The 23,065-nt window shown below is 45.1% G+C and overlaps 3 non-coding genes across 3 annotated transcripts; 1 reads left to right on the forward strand and 2 right to left on the reverse strand.

The window, feature by feature from the left end:
• Window positions 1–352: 352 nt before the first annotated feature.
• On the reverse strand, window positions 353–466 carry LOC132895902 (U5 spliceosomal RNA). The gene has a single exon (XR_009655876.1). It is a non-coding gene; the product is annotated as a U5 spliceosomal RNA (small nuclear RNA).
• A 2,017-nt stretch (window positions 467–2,483) lies between these two features.
• On the forward strand, window positions 2,484–2,647 carry LOC132896466 (U1 spliceosomal RNA). The gene has a single exon (XR_009656054.1). It is a non-coding gene; the product is annotated as a U1 spliceosomal RNA (small nuclear RNA).
• Window positions 2,648–11,295: 8,648 nt separating this feature from the next.
• trnat-agu (transfer RNA threonine (anticodon AGU)) lies at window positions 11,296–11,368 on the reverse strand. Its single transcript has one exon. It is a non-coding gene; the product is annotated as a tRNA-Thr (tRNA).
• Between the last annotated feature and the right edge of the window lie 11,697 nt (window positions 11,369–23,065).

A 23,065-nucleotide genomic window follows, 5' to 3' on the forward strand; every position in this document is an offset into this window, starting at 1 on the left:
AGAATGTGTTAAATAAGGTGAAAAAAAACTTTTCCTAGAACAAAGATAGAGGTACTAGAACACCAGGTCAGCATACGGAGCCAAAAGAGTAAACCCCTATCCCAACTTACATTGATTAAAAGAAATACTACACTTGATCCTAGTCAAAACGTGGAAAAAATGATAACTTACTGTAGCTAATGGCTTTAAAGATACCACTTCCACATATTAAAATCCAGAAAGGTAAACACAACTAGACTCCGCCCCCAACAACTGGATCCTTTTGAAGAAAGACATCGCTTTGTGAGGCGTGTGGGAGATGCTTCGATGCAAAAAGATCAACAGTTCTAACATTTGTTGACTAAAAATGCTCAGCTCCCCCAGAGCAAAGCCTACAAAAATAAGTTGAACTAATTAACGCTTTTCTCCACGGAAATCTTTAGTAAAAGGCAAAAGATTTATGCGTCAATGAAGAGAAACCTGAGCTGCACTTAACACTGGATCAGGTTAGTGACACTGGATTGGAGGTGCAGAAAGCTGGTATAGGGTAAGGTGGCCTGGGCCAATCTCTCACACCTTTACAGCTTTATTAGCCATTGCACACAGGCAGAGAAATGTCTGACCAATGAGCGTTTTTGAAAGAAAGAAAGATAGATAGATAGATAGATAGATAGATAGATAAGCAAGCGGGGTGTGGGGGTGTTGAATTTTGAAAAGGAACAGTTGACTGCTGTGTGATCTGTCCAATATCACGGATGTAGGCCTATAAATTAAATATGAAAACATCAGCTGGAGTTTGGTTATTGACAGGAACGCTGTTGACCCCAGCAGTAAGTGCTTTCCATACCACATTTTTTATTGATAAATGAGGGTTATTGCATCATCCTCATTGGTATAGTGGACAGTGTCTCCACCTATCACGCCGAAAACCGGGGTTCGATTCCCCGACGGGGAGACTTTAAAAATTTATTAACTTGTGCAGCAGGGGGATGGAGTGGTTCACACTGTCGCCTCACAGCAAGAAGGTTCTGGGTTTGAGCCCAGCGGCTGGTGGGGGCCTTTCTGTGTGGAGTTTGCATGTTCTCTCTGTGTCAGCTCTGGTTAACCCCACAGTTCAAAGACATGTAGTTGGGTTAACATGGGGTGGTGTTGGGCTGAAGTGCCCTTGAGCATAATATAAAGTGTGTGTGTATGAATAACCACATCTTGTGTCAATTAAATCTTATTAATAGTAACAGATCTAGATAAATCCAGTGACTATAGACCATACTTTAATATGGCTAAAGTCAATGTTAATGTCAATTATAACTATTATGAATTGCCAATGGTAGACCCTCTGATGAAGTTCTTCTAATAATATTCTATTTCTAAGTCTAGTAAAAGTCAGACAAAAAAAAAAGTTTTCTGTGCTTTTAGCTTTTAGGTAAATATCAGAAAATTGAGTTAGCTAATTTAATGGATGCCCACTAACCTATCTTTGCGCATGGAGTGTTAGCAAACCTCCCTCGTGATAGTGAGAACTGGCAGCCTGGATTTTTCCATTGGCTCACGCGCTCGACCCCCAATCCAGTGTTGCTTTGGTTGGCCAAATTTATGAGGTTGCTGTGGGGTACTAAGACTAGACTAAATAACAAAATTAAATGATTCAGACATCCCTAGTCTCCCCGACACTCTGGGAGTCTCCCCAGGAGCATGTAGACAGAGACAGGAAAGGCAGGAGAAACTTGATCTAAGTCTTATTTGGAAAGTTGTAAATTAAATTGTAATGACTGGCTATTGCTGATATGTGGTTTGATGTTGTGGCATGTAAGTAAGTATAGCAAACAATTGATTTGATTGATGTAGATTTATGGTGTGAGATGTAAAGAACTATTGTTAATATGTGAATTGATGGTGTGAAATGTAAACAAGTAATGCAAATAATACTGTAGATTGATGAGATGTAAATAACTATTGCTAATATGTGAATTGGTGGTGTATATTGTGAATAGGTTTTACAAATTACAGTGTAGATTGATGGTGAAACATAGGCTTAATAAGTTACCAATATGTGCACTGATGTGAGATATAAATAACTAGGCCAAAAGCTGATAAAATATGTATTAAACTGATGGTGCGATAAATAAAAATGTTTTGAGAGATATTGACCACTGTGAGTGAAGAAGGGCTCCCCCTCCTTACAAAAGCCAATTTAACCACTGTCCGACCCAATGGATTTTTGACCAAAATGCTCAGAATGGATCAAACTTTGGTGCGCGAACCAGAACGGAACCCGTTCCCTGTTGGTGGAAAAGGGTGACGTGTCAGTCGGTGCAAAGTCTTGTCGGGTCCATATCTTGTCTGACCAGTAGAGGGAGCGCACATGAAATCACCACCAGTGTCTTGTGCTGACTTGGAAGAGGAGGGGCCAAAAATTATGCAAAACCCTGCTCGGACGCTTTGCCTGCCCTCACGGAGTGGCCTACACCCTTGCAGGGTTACATCTCAGCCAGGTAAAGAAGTTCATACTTACCTGGCAGGGGTAACACTATGATCAAGAAGGTGGTTTGCCCAAAGTGAGGCCCAGCTATTGCACTCAGGTTGCGCTGACCTTTGTGAGTTCCTCAAATGCAGGAATCTCAACTGCATAATTTCTGGTAGTGGGGGACTGCGTTTGTGCTCTCCCCTTTTACCTAATTCTGTGGGAGTCAAATATAGAGCTGTTTGTCTTTCTGAAGTTTTTCTTTTCTTTGTGTTCAGATGTTTTATATCAAGAGCTACTAGCTGCTTTAAATCTTTGAGGAGCTAGAAGAGTTATGCTCTTAAGGGTAATGTGGAAAAACTCTCTCTGGTTCTGTGTATTGCTGGGTTTCTGAGCACTAGAAAACAGGTTTTGTTCAGGCTTCTTTTATCCTTAGCACCCAGCTAGGGTTTCCACGAGTTTTGAGCAGAAAATGGTTGTTGAGGATGCACCGTTGACGGAGGGAATTTCACTGGGGTTGTGCAGACCTTTGCGAATTCCTCAAATGCGGGAATATTGACTGCATAATTTCTGAAAGTGGGGGAATGCTTTCCTGCTCTCTCCTCTTTCCCATAACCCTGACAGAGTCAAAAATAGAGCTGGTGGCTTTTCTATCTATCTATCTATCTCCTTCTTTCCCCTCCCCTGATGTTGTGCGCTGGAGTGCAAGTTGCACGATGTGTTTGAAGTCTTATGAAGACAAGTGGGCTCAGGCACCAAAGTGCAGCATGTGGAGAAAATGTAGCTGGCTCCGCATGTTGCTGTTATTTTCGCTCTGCTTGCACGGCTTTCCGACCACCAGGGAACATGTTCTTGAACGGGTTTAGGTCAGGCTTCTGGGAACCTTGGCACGAGCAAGGGTCTTGATCAGGGGCATCACTAGGAATTAAGCTTTACTGGGGCACTGCACCCCCCCCCGCACAATGCACCTTAACGTTCCTGGACAACCTATGCAAAGTGGATAATTCTTATGCTCTCATGGATTAAGTTATACAAGGAATAGGCCAACTAGATGGAAAACACATCCCAGTCCCCCAAAAAATTATTGTTGGCATTTGGGCTTTTAACGCATGCTGATGCTAAACGTGTCACCTCAACTTGCACGATTCACGAACTTAGCTGGTTAGTTATGACTGACTAGCACATAGCCTACAACCTTAATCTTACCTCTCTCATCCTCCTCCTCATCTGTCACTGTTTCCCTGCCCCTGTCTCTGCTTTGTGAGAAGAATTGTCTGATATCCATCTGGAAAAGTAATTTAATATCGTTTAATTCGATGTAGTTTAATGGGTTTGTTAGAATATGGTTTGCTTAGTTTTGTTGCAAAAACTTCGCGCTACCTTAACTCATCCAGAGTCCGTTCTCTGACTCATCCAAAGAGTAGACTCATCTCTCCAGTAGGCTAAATGGACTCATGGCACGCCGCACGCACGCTATGTTTACAGTGAGAATCTCCCAGACCAATCAGAAAATTAGTTAGAAAGAAGAGGCGATAGAAGTTTGAAACACACTCTGTCCTACAACTTACAGTAGATAAATGATCTGCCAAAGAAACTAGTTTGTTACAAAAATCTTTCAACATTTCCTTACTGGGGCACAGCTGATTTTTACTGGGGCACGTGCCCCCGTAAAAAAGGCCTAGTGACGCCCCTGGTCTCCATGAGTTTTCAACAGAAATTTGTCATCAAGAATGCGTCATCGACAGAAGGCATTGCACAGTGCACAGCAGAAGTAAACAGTAGTCCGGAGATGGTGGATAGCATTGCTTGCCCGCAAGCTTTGTTCTGTTATTTCTTCCCTGGTGGTCAGAAAGCTGTGCGAGCAGAACGAAAACACCAGCAACATGCGGAGCCAGGTACATTTTCTCCACACGCTGCACTTTGAGCCTCCTTGTCTTCATAAGACTTGCAGACATAGCAGATATTTGCTTTCTTCCAAAATACGAGCACAGACCAACTAGTAATCATAAGAAGATGTAGAAACTTGTCCTAAACTAAAAACACGCCCTCTGATGTCGTCACGGTTCGCACCAGGAAAAAAACAAAAAACAAAACGGCTATCCGGAAGGGGACCGACTTTTCAGGTTCCGAACCCAGAGATTAAATTGGGCCGGAGCCCTCTGGAGCTCAGCTCTGCCTCCTCGCCTCGGCAGTACAGCCAGCAGGAGCTGAGCTCCCTCTGCTTCAGTGTTTATTATAATACTTTTATTCATTTTCATCTATTCTAAAAACACCATCAATATGAGAGTTCGTCAATAATGATTTAGACAACAAAAAAATAAGCTAAAGTGAATTAGACCCATCAATTAAAAAAAAAACATTTTCATTGGAATTATCATTGAATGCGCATGCGCTGCGAGAATGCATGACATCACACAGCATCATCATACGTTTAATGTTAACGTTAATGGACTTCAGCTTGAGAAACTGGCGCCACTGTTTTCTATCAGTCCATCATACTTGATATTTTATGAGGATTTGCGTCGTACAAAGTTGTAATTATCTGCGAAACATGATGCCTTAGCAAAGTAGACAGAGGTAAGTCATGGTTCTTTTGTTTATTTTGTCTTTGTGGCAGCGGGGGCGTGGTCAAGCACCGGTCTGTGACGGGAGGGCGGAGTCAGGGAAGGTAAGTGGCAGAATCACTTCACCTGAGAGCAATTAACCTGTGTTTGTGTGTCCTCCAAGCAACCACGCCCTATATAAGGAAAGAGAGAGCAAAAGAAGTGAGCTCTTTCCCGCACCAGATGACTTGTGTGTGTGTATGCATGTGGCTGGGAGAGTATACATTGCTACTGAAAAGTGCAAAATAAAATAGTTTTTGGAACTCAGTTCTGGCCTGCTGTACTTCTGTGCTCCACCCACCTGCTCTGAGTTCTACAGTGGTGCTGAAACCCGGGATCTGGAGCACAGTAGCCTCACAGCCCCATGGAGTCCTCCCCATTTGCTGAACTGGTCCACGCCCTTGCCACGGCCCAGCAAAGCCAGCACCAGGCGCTACTCACCCTCCGAAAGGAGCAAGAAGAGCGGTTCGAGGCCCTGGTGTTGGCCCAACAAGAAGATCGACAGGCGTTCCGGCACCTCCTTGCGTCGGCGGGGTCCACCAGCGCTCCTACCGCGGGCCCGTCTCCCCTCACTGTCACTAAGATGGGCCCGCAGGATGACCCCGAGGCATTCATCACGCTCTTTGAGCAAGTCGCCGAAGCCTCGGGGTGGCCGATGGAGCGGCGCGCCTCCTCCCCCTGCTCACGGGAGAAGCACAGCTGGCCGCGCTACAGCTCCCCGCCGACCGCCGGCTGGCCTACGCGGACCTCCACCGGGCCGTCCTCCAGTGCGTGGGGTGCACTCCAGAACAGCAGCGCCAGCGCTTCCACGCGCTGCGCTTGGAGGAAGTCGGCCGGCCGTTCGCGTTTGGCCAGCAGCTTTGGTGGCTGTCCTGGCGGCAGGACGGCAGATGGCATCTTCTCTTCTCTCTCTCTCTCCCCCTCCTCCTCCTGTGTCCCGTCCTCGCCCCATTCCCCCACCGCGGAGGCGGGGGCCGGCCCCACCCCAGCCGGCCCGCTGCACCCGCGGTGCCCTCCCGTTTCTCCCTTCTGTGTCTGTCTCTCCCCCACCTCAGGTGAGTGAACCCCAGATCACCGGTGCAGAGGGAAAGCCTGGGCCGGTTGGCTGGTGCTGCGGGAGCCGGGCCACCTTCAACAGCAGTGCACGACAATGGAAGTGGGCGCGGTGGTTCGGATCCCCGACGCACCAGAGGCCGCCCTCGATTGGGCCGGAGTGTATCGCATACCGGTGAGTATCCAAGGGGCTACATATCAGGCGTTGGTGGATTCTGGTTGTAATCAGACCTCAATTCGCCAAAACCTGGTTCAAAACGAGGCATTGGGGGGAGCACAAGGGGTGAGGGTGTTGTGTGTGCACGGGGATGTTCACCGCTACCCTTTGGTGTCGGTCCACATTATTTTCAGAGGGGAAAAAATTATAGTGAAGGCGGCGGTTAATCCTCGCCTTACCCACTCTTTAATTTTGGGGACTGATTGGCCGGGATTTCGGGGTTTAATGACGCGCCTAGTAGAGAGTGGGTCCTGCCAGTTGACAGGGGGAGGTCCCGGTGTCACTTTGGCGGGAGCAGCTGTCACAGAGCCGTCTACGTCATCTCCGCGTCAGAGTGAGGAGCCGCCGGCTCCTCCTCTCTCTATTGGGGAATCCATCGCGGATTTCCCATTAGAGCAGTCGCGAGACGAGACTCTGAGGCATGCATTTGACCAAGTGAGAGTAATCGATGGTCAAACGCTCCCGCCGAACGCCACCCCGTCCTTCCCCTACTTCGCGATTATGAAGGATAGATTATACCGAGTGACGCAGGACACTCAAACTAAAGAGCGAGTCATGCAGCTTTTGATTCCAAAGAGCCGCCGGGAATTGGTATTCCAGGCAGCTCACTTTAATCCCATGGCCGGACACTTAGGGCAGGATAAAACACTAGCCTGAATAATGGCCCGATTCTATTGGCCGGGGATTCGCGGCGATGTCCGTAGGTGGTGTACGGCATGCCGCGAATGCCAGTTAGTAAATCCAGCAGCCATTCCAAAAGCGCCTTTGCGCCCTCTACCGTTAATCGAGACCCAGTTTGAGAGAATTGGGATGGATCTCGTCGGGCCATTAGATCGGTCAGCACGAGGGTACCGCTTTATATTAGTTCTGGTGGACTATGCAACGCGATACCCGGAAGCAGTGCCTCTGCGCAATATCTCAGCACGCAGTATTGCAGAGGCACTCTTCCGTGTCATCTCCTGAGTTGGAATCCCAAAAGAGATTCTGACTGACCAAGGCACTACGTTTATGTCACGAACACTGCGCGAACTGTATGGGTTATTGGGGATTAAGCCGATCCGCACCAGCGTGTATCACCCACAAATGGACGGTTTAGTGGAACGGTTCAACCGCACCCTCAAAAATATTATTAAGAAATTCGTAAGTGAGGACGCACGTAATTGGGATAAGTGGCTCGAACCCTTGCTGTTCTCAGTGCGAGAGGTCCCCCAAGCCTCCACGGGGTTCTCCCCGTTCGAATTATTATATGGGCGTAAGCCGCACAGCATCCTGGACGTGCTGCGGGAAAATTGGGAGGAGGGACCTTCACAAAGTAAGAACGAAATTCAGTACGTTATGGACCTGCGCGCAAAACTCCACACGCTCACCCACCTAACTCAGGAGAATTTGCGGCAGGCCCAGGAACGGCAAGCCCGCCTGTACAACAAGGGTATGCGCCTTAGAGAGTTCACACCGGGAGATAAAGTACTCATACTGTTGCCCACGTCGAGCTCGAAATTGATCACCAAGTGGCAAGGGCCCTTTGAGGTCACACAGCGAGTCGGGGACGTCGACTATGAGGTGAGGCGAACAGACAGGGGTGGGGCGCTACAGATCTCCCACCTCAATCTGCTGAAACTCTGGAACGAGGAGGTCCCCGTGGCGTTGGTGTCGGTAGTTCCGGAGAAGGCAGAGCTGGGGCCGGAGGTTCATAAAGGGACACTGGCATCACGTACCTCTCCGGTCCCCTGTGGAGACCACCTCTCCCCGACCCAACTCACGGAGGTCACCCAGTTGCAGGCCGAGTTTTCAGATGTGTTCTCGCCCCTGCCCAGTCGCACTAACCTCATAGAACACCACATAGAGACGCCCCCGGGGGTGGTAGTGCGTAGCCGCCCTTACAGGCTACCCGAACACAAAAAAAAGGTGGTTCGGGAAGAACTTCAGGCCATGCTCGAAATGGGCATCGTCGAGGAGTCCCACAGTGACTGGAGCAGCCCGGTGGTCTTGGTTCCCAAGGCCGACGGCTCGGTCTGGTTCTGTGTGGACTATAGAAAAGTCAACGCGGTGTCTAAATTCGATGCGTACCCAATGCCTCGTATTGATGAGCTGCTCGATCGACTAGGCACGGCTTGCGACTCGACACTGGATTTGACGAAGGGATATTGGCAGATCCCTTGACTCCATTATCCCGGGAGAAAACGGCCTTTGCCACACTGTTCGGCTTACACCAGTTCGTCACACTTCTGTTTGGGCTGTTTGGGGCGCCCGCTACGTTTCAGCAGCTGATGGACAGGGTCCTCCGGCCCCACGCTACCTATGCGGCCGCGTATTTAGATGATATTATCATTTATAGTAACGACTGGCAGCGGCACCTGCAACACCTGAGGGCCCTCCTTAGGTCGCTGAGGCGGGCGGGACTCACTGCCAACCCAAAGAAGTGTGCGATTGGGCTGGTGGAAGTACGGTATCTGGGCTTCCACTTGGGCAACGGGCAGGTGCGTCCCCAAATTAATAAGACAGCAGCGATTGCGGCCTGCCCGAGGCTCAAGACCAAAAAGGGGGTGAGACAGTTCCTGGGGCTGGCTGGCTACTATCGTAGGTTTATACCTAATTATTCAGACGTCACCAGCCCGCTGACTGACCTCACTAAAAAGGGGGCGCCAGATCCGGTCCAGTGGATGGAGCAGTGTCAGCAGGCTTTCTCTGAGGTAAAGGCTGCACTGTGTGGGAGGCCACTTTTACACTCCCCTGACTTCTCTCTCCCTTTTACGTTACAGACGGATGCGTCGGACAGAGGGCTGGGGGCCATTTTGTCCCAGCAGGTGGAGGGGGAGGACCGCCCGGTCCTTTACATCAGTCGGAAGCTGTCAGTGCGTGAGGGGCGCTACAGCATGATTGAAAAGGAGTGCGTGGCGATCAAGTGGGTGGTCCTCGCCCTCCGTTACTACCTGCTGGGGCGCCCTTTCACCCTCTGTTCGGACCACGCGCCCCTCCAGTGGCTCCACCGCATGAAGGATGCCAACGCGCGGATCACCCGTTGGTATCTGGCACTCCAACCCTTCAACTTCAAGGTGGTCCACAGGCCGGGGGTGCAGATGGTCGTGGCGGACTTCCTCTCCCGTCAAGGGGGGGGGGGGGGGAGTCGGCTGCAGGCCGGACGGGCGCCCAGCCTGAGTCAGGCGGTGGGGGTATGTGGCAGCAGGGGCGTGGTCAAGCGCCGGTCTGTGACAGGAGGGCGGAGTTAGGGAAGGTAAGTGGCAGAATCACTTCACCTGAGAGCAATTAACCTGTGTTTGTGTGTCTTCCCAGCAACCACGCCCTATATAAGGAGAGAGAGAGCAGAGGAAGTGAGCTCTTTCCTGCACCAGATGACTTGTGTGTGTGTGTGTGTGTGTGTGTATGCATGTGGCTGGGAGAGTATACATTGCTACTGAAAAGTGCAAAATAAAATAGTTTTTGGAACTCAGTTCTGGCCTGCCGTACTTCTGTGCTCCACCCACCTGCTCTGAGTTCTACAGTCTTTAGTTGAGAAACTTTCTCAGGCAAAATATACTAGTGCAGCAGATGACATAAGTAGCGTTAGCTAACACTGACAGACAGGATGCTAGTCGAAAAATTCACGCCTCCATTTGTTAAAGTTCAGATTTTTTTGTCTGTAGTTCTGTCATATTTTATCTTCATTTACTAAGTTGTAGCTGTTTTCTGTGTTTTTAGCTTTTAGGTAAATATCAGAAAATTGAGTTAGCTAATTTAATGGAAGCCTTAAATGGTCGACCTGAACTGCTGGCGACATGGATTTCTCTTGGCTGCATCGTTCTGAAAGTGCTTGTTTCATGAAAGGTGCATCAGAAAATACCTGGTTTTCTGTGTGTGATGTGCTCAAATACACTGTAAAGTTGGCAGATAAATAAAAAATGCTTCTTTGCGTCTGAATAATGTTCCAAAAATCACTAAAAGCTTGTCCACCATTATTAGATCGCAGCGACTGACGGGTAGGCGGATTTCACTTGGCTGCATCGTTCTTAAAGTGCTAGTCTAATGAAAGTTACGTCAGAAAACCCCCAGTTTTCTGTGTGTGCTGTGCTCAATTACACTGTAAAGTTGGCGAATAAATAAAAAACTGTTTCGAAAAATGCTTTTTTGCATCTGAATCCTGTTCCAAAAATCACTAAAAGCTTGCCTGCCATTATTAGATCGCAGCGATTTACAGCTTGGCGGCGCTGCACGCTTGACGTTATTTGCACCAGTACCTTCTTTTGTTTCCACACGGACTCTATAATATTCTCCTCAGTGGTGTGAATTCTTGATACTGATTCTTTTGAAAAAGACACGAAAGCTCTTCAAATTCATCCTCAATCTTTGTTTTTTTGTTTGAGGATGATTTGGAACCGATAGCCGAGCAAGCAGACTCAAAAGAGAACCCATCCTCATCTGAGTCACACCAGATAGTGAGATTATAAAGAAGTTCCCTTCTATAACTTTGTGCCACATTGTCAAAATTTGCAACAGACCCCTTGCACTGATCTCACACTTATATTAGCAACCGTTACTGCCATTATCCTGGGGGACAAGCGAACTTTGTTTACATACTGAAGGCAAGCAATATTGAAGATGTCAGATGTCTGCAGTTCAAAGAAAGCTATCACTAGAAAAGCTGTACTACCAGATTGCTTGGATAATCTAAGTCAGAGAGAAGCAAAGGATAGATACAGACAGAAGTTAGCTTATTTATGGTTATGATGTGTGCAAAATTGCTCGAAATTATTGGAGTGATGGTGTCCATTTTTGGCCTAGGTTTACCTACATAGATATTGGAATGTACCTTCTCACTGCATTTGCTCTGTTTTAATAATTTTAAAAAAAATGTATCGTTTACTGAAAGAGAAGGGCAGGGAGGATTGAGAATCCATCAGCTGTGGTTTGTTTACACCCGATACTAAAACTGGTATCGTCCTAGCCAACAAAATTAAGGTTCAGAGACAGTTACACTAACTCTTTATAGGCTCCAGTGAGAATTGAACTTACAACCCCTGGTTTACTAAACCAGTGCTCTCACCACTGAGCTATGGAGCCTTAACACTTTCACAGTTGCTGAAGATTGGGGCAACAGCAGAACCTTGAAGACCCTGTGCTGATCCCCAAAACAGCCCTCAGAAACTGCTGTAAAGTCACTCACAACTTTAGTTCCTAGCTGCAGTTAGCTTCTGTTTACTATTTGCCTCGCAAAAAATGGACACACATTTTAAATAATGCAGTGCGTCAATCGTAGAGTGGGCTGTGGACTGTACATTCTGGCTACTTTCTCATCTAAGTTAACAAAAACACTGGACAGGCCAAGACCTCAAGAGACAAACCATAAGCACCATGAGTGACCTCGCTGATCTCCAGGCTCTTCATGTGGGGCCATCCTCAGCAGCAGCCAGTGGTTTTCAGGTGATGAGAACTGCAACCACCAAAAAATTCAACCAGTATTTTTGGTTCTTTTTTGATCGCCTGCCCAAATGAATTTTGGCGGGGGATATAGAAATGGGTTCTGTCCGGCGGGCTGTCCGGCCGGTCACATTTTTGTTTCTGGGCCATATCTTTAAAACTACTGAAGATATCTTCATGAAACTTTATATACATATCAAGCAACATGTGAACTGGTGCCTTTTGCTATTTTGGATTTTTGAAAAAAGTATTTTTCAAATTTTTACATAAAAAATATATTTTGACTTAGTTTATCAGAGCAATGTTCGTTTCCGGACCATATATCCAAAACTATTCATGATCCAGATTTGAAACTTGGTATGCATGTTAACAAGGTGATGTTACGGGTTCCTATTTTTAATTTTTTTTTATTTTTTGACATTTCAACGTTTAGGGTGGCACAGTGGTTATCACTGTCTCCTCACAGCAAGAAGGTCCTGGGTTAGAGCCCAGCGGCTGACAGGGGCCTTTCTATGTGGAGTTTGCATGATCTCCCTGTGTCTGTGTGGGTTTCCTCCGGGTGCTCTAGTTTCCCCCACAGTTCAAAGATGTGGTTAGGTATATAGGAGCCATGGCCTGAGGTTGGGCTGAGGTGCCCCTCAGCAAGGCACCTTACCCCCTGGGTGCTGTAGCATAGCTGGCCACTGCTGTGGGTATGTGTGTGTGCTCATTGCTCACTTGTGTGTGTTCACTGCTTCAGATGGGTTAAATGCAGAGGAGAAATTTCACTGTGTGATTCAGTCGGTGCTTGAGTGTATGTGAAACAAATAAAGGCTTCTTCTTCTTAAATCTACTTGGCTAGATAACGCATGTTCAGTACTGACACAGATACTAGTAAACAATCCTGTTGCCATCGCAGTGTGATTCTTGCCATCTAAAAAGATCTCTTTTCTCCATGAATAAAAACAAAAGCATGTCACATAAAATTATCAATGATCCAGTTTATTTTACACCCAAATGCTTGACACTTGGCATCTTTAGGGTTGTTAACAACAATTTAGAAGCAATGTGTCCAAGAGCTCCACTAGCCTCGGTAAATCATGTTTGGAGCACTGATCTCTACGTAAAAATCTGGAAAGCTCAGAGTGAAACCATCTGACCGCCATCTTACCACTCACATCATTGAGGAGAATGGTCATTTAGGCTACTGGAAGCTAAACAAAACTGGTCAAGTTATTGATGTAGTTGGTGAGAAAAATTACAAGAAAAATGCCTGCATGTGCAGCAGTGAACTGTACAAACTGTCAAGTCAAAGGTTGTGGACGGACATTTCACCTCTGAGTATTGATAGTGTGTGATCATTTTTACACGTGTGTGCAGTGCCATTTGCGTGGACCCACCTACAGCATTTTATGATGGTTTGCAAGAGCAAAAAAAACAGAAAATCTGTCTCATCGTTTTGTCTGTTTTTATTGAAATTCTGACAGTGATATCTGGGATGAACACTGTGACTGTGTCAGATTTTTGATGGAAATGTCCCAGACTAGATCAAAGCCAAAGTCTAGACATGTTTGATACTGAATGTGAGAGCTCAAGCTCAACAGGCCAAACTCAAAAAGAAGAATGAACTGAGTAAATTAGCCTCAGCAGCCTAAATGAAAGAAGGACCATAGCCTTAGGCAGAAATGGCAGTGAGGGATGCAAATAAAAAGAGATGTTGTTTTTCTAGTTTGGTCAGAAGTTATTTTCATTTATCTCAGGCGAAGCCCAAATGACAATGTCCATCATCTACACACGTCACACCTACTTGCACAAATTGACAAAATGGGCATGATTGTCTGTTTTAACATGATTTTAGTTTAAATTGAGTCCAAGTACATTGATAAGTACTCTTAAATCAGGGTTGGTCATATTTCCCGGTCAATGGCTTATTTCCCGGACAGCGTCCAATATATGATTTCCTGTACAAAGAAAAACTGAAATAATCTCTGTAAAAATAATTATAGGAGTAAAAGAGCCGTTCAAAAAAAAATGATCAGAGACTGAACTGGAAAAGGGAAAAAAAAACAATAACAGTGAAGGGGAGTGCTATAAAGATATGTAAGGAATGTGGGTAAAGTTGAGAAAATAAGAAGAGGTAATGAAAGGAAAAAAGTCAGGAGATACTTTTCTTGGGGCAAATTTGATCGGACATGACAGTTTAACACAGAAGCCAAATGATCACACACTTTCGATGTGAGTGGTAAGATGGCAGCCAGATGACTTCACTCGTCTCAACAGCAGGGAATAGGCTATGAATGCTCCAGATTTTTACGGAGAGCTCAGTGGTTTGTAGTCGGTGATGTCACGATTTGTCCTCAGAATGTGATATTTGAACCTTGGAGAGAGGAAGATGGCGGTGCACAGGAACACTGTTTTCCTTTTAAAATAAAATATGTACACAGTATACAGGTACGAATATGAACAAGTGAACACTCAAACATGTCTTGTATGGATATTATCTGTCAGTATAAAAGTTTACTTTTGGGGTTTTGTTTGTCTTTAATTCAAGGCATTTAACAAAAATATTCTTTTAACCATTTAGGAATTATAGCAGTTCATTGTTGCGGTGCAAGGACCCGATAGAATTCACATTGCAACCGTAAGGACTACTATTAGGGCCCGAGAACCAGAGGTGCAGGCTGACGGCCTGAGGGTCTGTTCCTCCAGTGGCACATGCATCTTTGGCTTATGCCTCATACTTGTGAAAAATCAAAAACATACACTGTCTGTGGGTTTTGGCATGATTGAGGAGCTCCATAGCTTTCCCGAATGCAAGCAATGTTTAGATTTTTGAATGTGTTTATTTCTGTAGTTGTCACAAAGTTTGTTCGATCTCCATGGTTTTTGGTGGGGACACTGTCATCACCATGACAGACATATTTCACACTGGCTTATATTTGCTCCACTCAACAGGAAGTCAGCTATTTTGAAAGATTTGCATTTTTAAAAAAATAATTTTTATGTACTCTTTCAAACTCATTGGATTCGCTTGAAATTTGGCTGGTATAAACTCCAGATATATGAAAATACAGTGGTGCTTGAAAGTTTGTGAACCCTTTAGAATTTTCTATATTTCTGCATAAATATGACCTAAAACATCAGATTTTCACACAAGTCCTAAAAGTAGATAAAGAGAACCCAGTTAAACAAATGAGACAAAAATATTATACTTGGTCATTTATTTATTGAGGAAAATGATCCGATATTACATATCTGTGAGTGGCAAAAGTATGTGAACCTCGAGGATTAGCAGTTAATTTGAAGGTGAAATTAGAGTCAGGTGTTTTCAATCAATGGGATGACAATCAGGCATGAGTGGGCACCCTGTTTTATTTAAAGAACAGGGATCTATCAATGTCTGATCCTCACAACACATGTTTGTGGAAGTGTATCATGGCACGAACAAAGGAGATTTCTGAGGACCTCAGAAAAAGTGTTATTGATGCTCATCAGGCTGGAAAAGGTTACAAAACCATCTCTAAAGAGTTTGGACTCCACCAATCCACAGTCAGACAGATTGTGTACAAATGGAGGAAATTCAAAACCATTGTTACCTTCCTCCGGAGTGGTCGGCCAACAAAGATCACTCCAAGAGCAAGGCGTGTAATAGTCGGCGAGGTCACAGAGGACCCCAGGGTAACTTCTAAGCAACTGAAGGCCTCTCTCACATTGGCTAATGTTAATGTTCATGAGTCCACCATCAGGAGAACACTGAACAACAATGGTGTGCATGGCAGGGTTGCAAGGAGAAAGCCACTGCTCTCCAAAAAGAACATTGCTGCTCATCTGCAGTTTGCTAAAGATCACGTGGACAAGCCAAAAGGCTATTGGAAAAATGTTTTGTGGATGGATGAGACCAAAATAAAACTTTTTGGTCTAAATGCGAAGCATTATGTTTGGAGAAAGAACAACACTGCATTCCAGCGTAAGAACCTTATCCCATCTGTGAAACATGGTGGTGGTAGTATCATGGTTTGGGCCTGTTTTGCTGCATCTGGGCCAGGATGGCTTGCCATCATTGATGGAACAATGAATTCTGAATTATACCAGCAAATTCTAAAGAAAAATGTCAGGACATCTATCCATGAACTGAATCTCAAGAGAAGGTGGGTCATGCAGCAAGACAACAAACCTAAGCACACAGGTTGTTCTACCAAAGAATGGTTAAAGAAGAATAAAGTTAATGTTTTGGAATGGCCAAGTCAAACTCCTGACCTTAATCCAATCGAAATGTTGTGGAAGGACCTGAAACGAGCAGTTCATGTGAGGAAACCCACCAGCATCCCAGAGTGGAAGCTGTTCTGTACAGAGGAATGGGCTAACATTCCTGCAAGCCAGTGTGCAGAACTGATCAACAGTTACCAGAAGCGTTTAGTTGCAGTTGTTGCTGCACAAGGTGGTCACACCAGATACTGAAAGCAAAGGTTCACATACTTTTACCACTCACAGATATGTAATATTGGATCATTTTCCTCAATAAATAAATGACCAAGTATAATATTTCTGTCTCTTTTGTTTAACTGGCTTCTCTTTATCTACTTTTAGGACTTGTGTGAAAATCTGATGTTGTTTTAGGTCATATTTATGCAGAAATATAGAAAATTCTAAAGGGTTCACAAACTTTCAAGCACCACTGTACATTGCGACGGTATAGTAGATATGGCCTATTTTAAAAAAAAATGGCTCACTGAGTGTGACAAAAGGGTGAAAAATCTAAACTACACTCAAATTACATTTTGTGTTTGCTGTGTACTACAAAGTCCACATTTTCTGAAATGGATGTCCATTTAACTCATGTAGTCCTAGTTTTGCTGTGAGGCAGGCAAATAGCTTTCAAAAAGAGGATAGACCTTGATGGGTGAAGCTAAAAATATGTAGGAACTTCAGAATTGTAACACTCTTGACACGTGCCACTTCTCCATTGTGTACTGAGAAAAAGCGCATCCAACAACATATCCTGGTACAGACTGCATGTCCTTCAGGTAAACTGCATAGCCAAGTCCCCAGAATGCAAAGCGCATGCACAGTAGGGCAATAAGTAATTTTACTGTAACACTCCTGACAGTTTTGAAGTGCTTTGAAAAGCTTTCAGCCCACCACCACTGTGTTAACGACATAAATGGTTTGTAGCAGAACAGAAGAACAAATGAAAAATTGAGAAAATGGTCACAGGTTTATTATTTAGGGCAATTTTCAAGCAGCAGTGATGCTGTATTTGGTTAAAAAAGACAAATTAGTTACAAGTCAACACATTCAGTGCCAGCTAACAACAAGGTTATCAACATCAACTGTAAAACAACTGTCGCTCTCAGGCCCTGTCCACACAGCAACGGATTCAGGTGACTCCGATACAATTGCTTATCGTTTAGGCCTGGTGTCCACACGGCACCGGCGTTTTGGGTGCCCAAAATGCAATCTTTTTGAGAACGGGTTCCAGAGTGGAAAGATCTGGCAACGTTGCCGTTGTGAAGTCGTTTGGATGAGTAGAACGGATTTGTTTACGATGACGTCACAACCACATGACTGTGAGTGCTTCACGCCGGGTAGAAGTGTAACGAACTCGATGCGAGTTGTCAACAAATCCTATAACTTGGTTCATGAAACGCACTTACAAAATATTTTCACTGTGAATATTTATTGTGTAATGGTGCAAAGTGAGAGAGAGAGAGAGAGAGAGAGAGACTCTGCCCTTAGGGCAGAGTCAATCCCGCCAGCAAAAATAGGGAAAAAAAGGAGCGATCTCACCTTTTCAGATGTTGATTTAAGTCCTACAATACATTCCTCAAAAAGGGCGTAGAAGAGCAAATTAATCCATCAACGTGTAGCATTCAATTTATTCCGGACCATTAAGGACGCCGCCTTCCGCGTAGAATCATACGTCATCCTCGCCGCCATATTGGATAGGTCAAAGCGGAGAATAAAGATTCATGTGCTGCGTTTAACTGTACCAACAGGTTTACCATCCAAATGAGATCACATGGGATTACCTTTCACAGGTGAGAAACAACAAATTAATCCATCAACGTGTAGCATTCAATTTATTCCGGACCATTAAAGACGCCGCCTTCCGCATAGAATCATACGTCATCCTCTCCGCCATATTGGATAGGTCAAAGCAGAGAATAAAGATCAGTTGCGTTTAACTGTACCAACAGGTTTGCCGTCCAAACGAGATCACATGGGATTACCTTTCACAGGTGAGACTGGAAAAATACTTTTCATTGTATTTGGTCATTATAATGTAATTTTACGAACAGATTTTCCTGACTTTGTGGCTAATATGAAGTCTCGCGCATAATAGTTTATGCGCATGCGTCCTTACTTCTTCTATTGTTCTGGTGTCTCCGAAGGGACCGTCTTACAGCGCCCCTAGAGGTGTGGCATGTGTATTGCATCGTTTTCAGCAAGCGTTGCGTTGCCATATGGACCTGATATTTTACTGCTCGTTGCCCATTTGGACGCGATATATTTTTAAATAACATCTCGTTGCCGTTGTCGTGTGGATGTAGCCTCAGACTTGAACCACCAGTTGGATCTCTAACAGCAACAATCAGCCATCAGAGTACCTGTAAAATTTTCTTTTGTTTCCACACGGACTCTATCCTATTCTCTGCAGTGGCGTGTGTTCTTGATACCGAGTCTTTTGAAAAAGACAAGAAAGCTCTTCAAATTCGTCCTCAATCGTTGGCTTTTTGTTTGAGGATGATATTGAACCGTTTGCCACGGAGAAAGAAGCGGGCGGATTTTTTTTTTCCTAATTTTTTTTTTTAATTAGGTTGGCTCATTGGTCTAGGGGTATGATTCTTGCTTAGGGTGTGAGAAGTCTCAGGTTGAACTCCCAGATGAGCCCAGGTTTTACCTTAAATGGTCGATCTGGACTGGGGTATCAAGGATTTCACTTGGCTGAATCGTTCTTAAAGTGCTAGTCTAATGAAAGTTACATCAGAAAATCCTTGGCTTGCTGTGTGTGATGTGCTCAAATACACTGTGAAGTTGGCGAATAAATGAAAAATTGGTTTGGAATTTTTTTTCTGCACCTGAATTGAGGAATGTGTAAAGGGCATTAGACACTGGATGCTTATTAATTTCCATCTGCTTAACTCTGACAAAACTGAAATACTTGTACCACATGCAGCTAGAAGCAAGTTTTCTGATTCCACAGTAACTCTGGATGGCCTTTCTGGTTCTTCATGTGGAGCAGTAAAAGACCTTGGAGTGATTATTGACCCCAGTCTTTCATTCGAAACTCACATTAAGAAAGAAGCGGACGGGGTGTTTTTTTTTTTTTTTTTTTTGCTTGTTTGCTGTTGAAGAGTAGGTTGGCTTGTTGGCCTAGGGGTGTGATCCTTACTTAGGGTGTGAAAGATCCTGGGTTCAACTCCTGAACAAGCCCAGGTTTTACCTTAACTGGTTGATCTGGAGTGGGGAGTCAGGGATTTCACTTGGCTGAATTGTTCAAGTGCTCATCTAATGAAAGTTACATCAGAAGATGTAATGTGTGTGATGTGCTCAAATACACTGTAAAGTTGCTGGGTAAATAAAAAAGTTGGTTTGCAAAATGATTTTTGCATCTGAATTCTGTTCCAAAAATCACTAAAAGCTCATCCGCCATTATTAGTTCGCAGCGATTTACAGGTCAGTGGCGCTGCACGCGTGACATTTGCGCCAGTCCGTTCTTTTGTTTCCACATGGACTCTATCCTATTCTCTGCAGTGGCGTGCGTTCTTGATACCGAGTCTTTTGAAAAAGACATGAAAGCTCTTCAAATTCATCCTCAATCATTGGCTATTTGTATGAGGATGTCATCGAAACTTTTGCCACGGAGAAAGAAGCGGACGGATTTTTTCTTCCTAATTATTTTTTTTTTTAAAGTTTGGCTCGTTGGTCTAGGGGTATGATTCTTGCGTAGGGTGCGAGAAGTCCCGGGTTCAACTCTTGGACAAACCCACGTTTTACCTTAAATGGTCGATCTGGACTGGGGTATCAGGGATGTCACTTGGCTGAAACCAGCCGAATCATCTGCACTTTCAGCCAAGTCAAGATCAAATTTCTTTCGCCACATTCAAAGCAGCACATATGTGAAAACAGCCACTATTTGGATTAAACCCACAACCTTGGCACTGTTTGCAACAATGACCAAATCAACTAACTGCACACTGCTTTTCTGCTGATATGCTCCTCTGATGAGCTCCGAAGGTGAGCTATCACAGATTCCTTTCAGTTTGCTTGGCTTTATTTCTTGAATTGCCCACTGACCTCAGAATCTCCAACTCACATTTTTCAACAGGCTTGTCATAGTCCCACCATCCACTATGAAATTCTAACTCTCGCTCGAGTGCAAAGTGAGCTGAGACAGCTTTTACAAACTGAAAATATGATGCTTACCTGCTTGTATTCTTAAAGCTGCTGGTGAAAAGCAAGCTGCTGTCGTGAAAAGGCACTTTTCACCACCTTCCAGCCAACTGCTCTCATTGAACAATGAAGCAACAAATGCTTCCTGAGGCATGCCCCAAAAGTGTGAGAAGCATGCCAGGGACTCCATGTGAGGAGATTGGGTTGTTTTAGGGGCAAAACCCGTGAAGCTTACCACCTGGTATTCATGCAAATGGGAGTCAGAATACACTCCCCCAGAACAAAAGTCTGCTTCTGGGCAGTCGCTCACTTGAAAATAAACAACCAACCAATGGAAACTCAGGCATGGTTCCAGAGAGCAACGAGCAGGCCAGGAAGGGCAGTTTGGGGAGCTTGCGGTAGTTAGTTGGTCAAACGCTCAAACACAGCAGGGGAATTAGCTCAAGTGGTAGAGCGCTTGCTGCGCACAGGCAGGGGCCCAATCTTTGAGCTCTCGGCGCATGCAGGAAACATCGCGAAAATAAATGCCAACGGAGTGAAGGGGATTTGGTGAAATTCTACCGTGGGCTTTTTGTGTGGAAGTGTATTAATGTTGTGTTTGAGTTGAAAGTTTGCAGGTTGTCGCGCTGGACGGGATTCGATACCGCGACACTTCTACATGGGGGTCTGGTGATCTTCTCTGTCGTTCTGAAAAAAATAAAAAAACAGCGCAGCGCGTCATTTGTCGACTCCTCCTCCACGAAGAACAGCGCAGCACATCTCATCTCCCGATGCATTCATTCGTTTATTTGAAATGTTTATCTATGGCTAACTGTACTCTAACTTATGGCAATGCAATGCTATGACAAATGGTGGTAATAAAAGAAAATGTCTTTACCTTATATTAGCAGTGACAAGAACTGTGTAAATTAATAGTAATGCTTTCCCATGTTCATGTTAATTGTTTGATGGTAATAATAAAGTGGCACAGACACAATATGCTGGGTTTTTTTAGCTGCTACAACTGTTGACTTAGGATGATACACAGGATACAGTAACTTTATAGTAGACCTAATAGGGAGAGGTGTTTCTCCTTATATTAGTAGAATTACTACTAAAAGTTTGCCAATAATAATTATCTTCATATAGTCAGTCCATTTAATGTTCAGGTTGTTTGATGGTGAAGTTAAGTGCACAAAGACAGTAACACAATATGTGGTGTATTTTGTATGATAAAGGTTTTTTTATGATGATACACAGGCCGAGACAAATACATCTGAGTGCAATCAATCACTTTTAATGTATCTGAAATTGGACAGTAAAAAACAAGAGATGAAACATCAAGTTTAAAAACCAAGCATGTATTTAATCACTCACACAAACCAATGTACAATTTACAGGGAGAAATGTGCATGAGTAAAGGGGGAAGGTTGTCAGGAAAACTATGTACATGTAAAAACTACATAATATATGTGGTATATACACACACACACACAAACACACTATATACAAGCAAGAGCAGCAGAACTTATACACACACTATATACATATTGTACAATAGAAGAACTACTTTGGAGCTCTCTGTTCTTCCAACCACTCTTCAACAGACTTGCCACCTGAGGCCTGGGAACAGAAAGTCGCGCTCCCAAAGCGACTATGCCCATACTCTTTAGTCTTGGGTTTGCCACATTGGCTACACATGTTATATGTCGCACCCCTTACATATTTTCTTTTCTCCGCACTACCACTGGCCTCTTCAGCGGCTCGCCGACGCCTGTTCCTCTCTGTGTACCGTGAAACAGGAGGTGGTGGGCCAGCGGGAGGAGGCGGCGGGCCAGCGGGCGGAGGTGGCGCAGGTACAGATGGGGCTGCACCAGGTGTTGAGGCAGCCAAAGTCGTGGCTGGGAGCTGGAGAAAGGGAACAGGTGGTGCAGGAACAGTCATTGCTGGGAGCTGTACCAATGTGAAGGGAGTTGGCACTGGCAGTGCACTGGTGACTAATGTTGCAGGGAGAGGAAAAACGGGTGGTGGGGTGGGGGCAATTGGACGGTCTTGGCGTAGCAGAGGAGCCCGGCCCTCCAGATTCGGGGGGAACACAAATTCATGTCGTTGCCCAGATGATGCAGGAGGGACGATCAGTTTTTCCTGCGGCTGCGGAAGCTGGGCAGGGGCGACGGGAATTTGGGGTGCTGGAGTCAGTCCCTGAGTGAGCGTACTCATCTCCTGACCTTTCAGCCACTGTTGAAACCTGAAATGAGAGAGTTTGTGGGAGGGTCATTTGTGTGTTCATGGGACAATTATGAGACCATTATTGTGTAAATTTGAGGGAAATCAATAAAAAAGGGGGAGACCTTAGCCTTGGCTCAGTGAGGTAGGCGGCATCTCGCAGGTCCACCAGGTAAGCAGCCAGCTCTTGCACTTTGTCCCACCCAGGAATGCCATCCGGTCCAACGACGACGCCCTAAATAAAAAAAAATTAAAAAGTATTCATTAGTAGTGGTAAATGTAAAATGTAGTAACATTAACTTGGAATTGAAATATCTGTTAGTGTCTTACCTGAGCCCCTGAAGTGGCAGCAGCAGTAGCAGCAGGGTGCAGTCCTTGACCCGACGTGGACTGAACGGCGGCAGCAGCAACTGGACGCTGACCTCCACCCGTGGACGTGGACGGCAGTTCTGGTAGAGGTGGTGGTGAAGGTGCCTGACGCCTTGTGGTTGAGGGCCTCCTTTCAATGTCATGGTCATCGTCAGTCAGCACAGGAACTGTGATGTCCTCTGTCTCCTCCTCAAAGCCTTCATCCTCAATGTCCTCGTCATCAATGTCCTCCACCAGCTGGTCCTCGGTTGTGGAGCGTTGGAGTAAGTGATATGCCAGTCTGGCTGTACAGGTACTCCATGGCCAACAATTCACCTATGAAAAGTAAAACAGAAAAACAGAAAATTGTTCATATTCAAGTAATACATTAAAATGTAACTATATGATACACTG

This window comes from Neoarius graeffei, chromosome 1 (assembly GCF_027579695.1).
Source record: "Neoarius graeffei isolate fNeoGra1 chromosome 1, fNeoGra1.pri, whole genome shotgun sequence".
Lineage (NCBI taxonomy): Eukaryota > Metazoa > Chordata > Actinopteri > Siluriformes > Ariidae > Neoarius > Neoarius graeffei.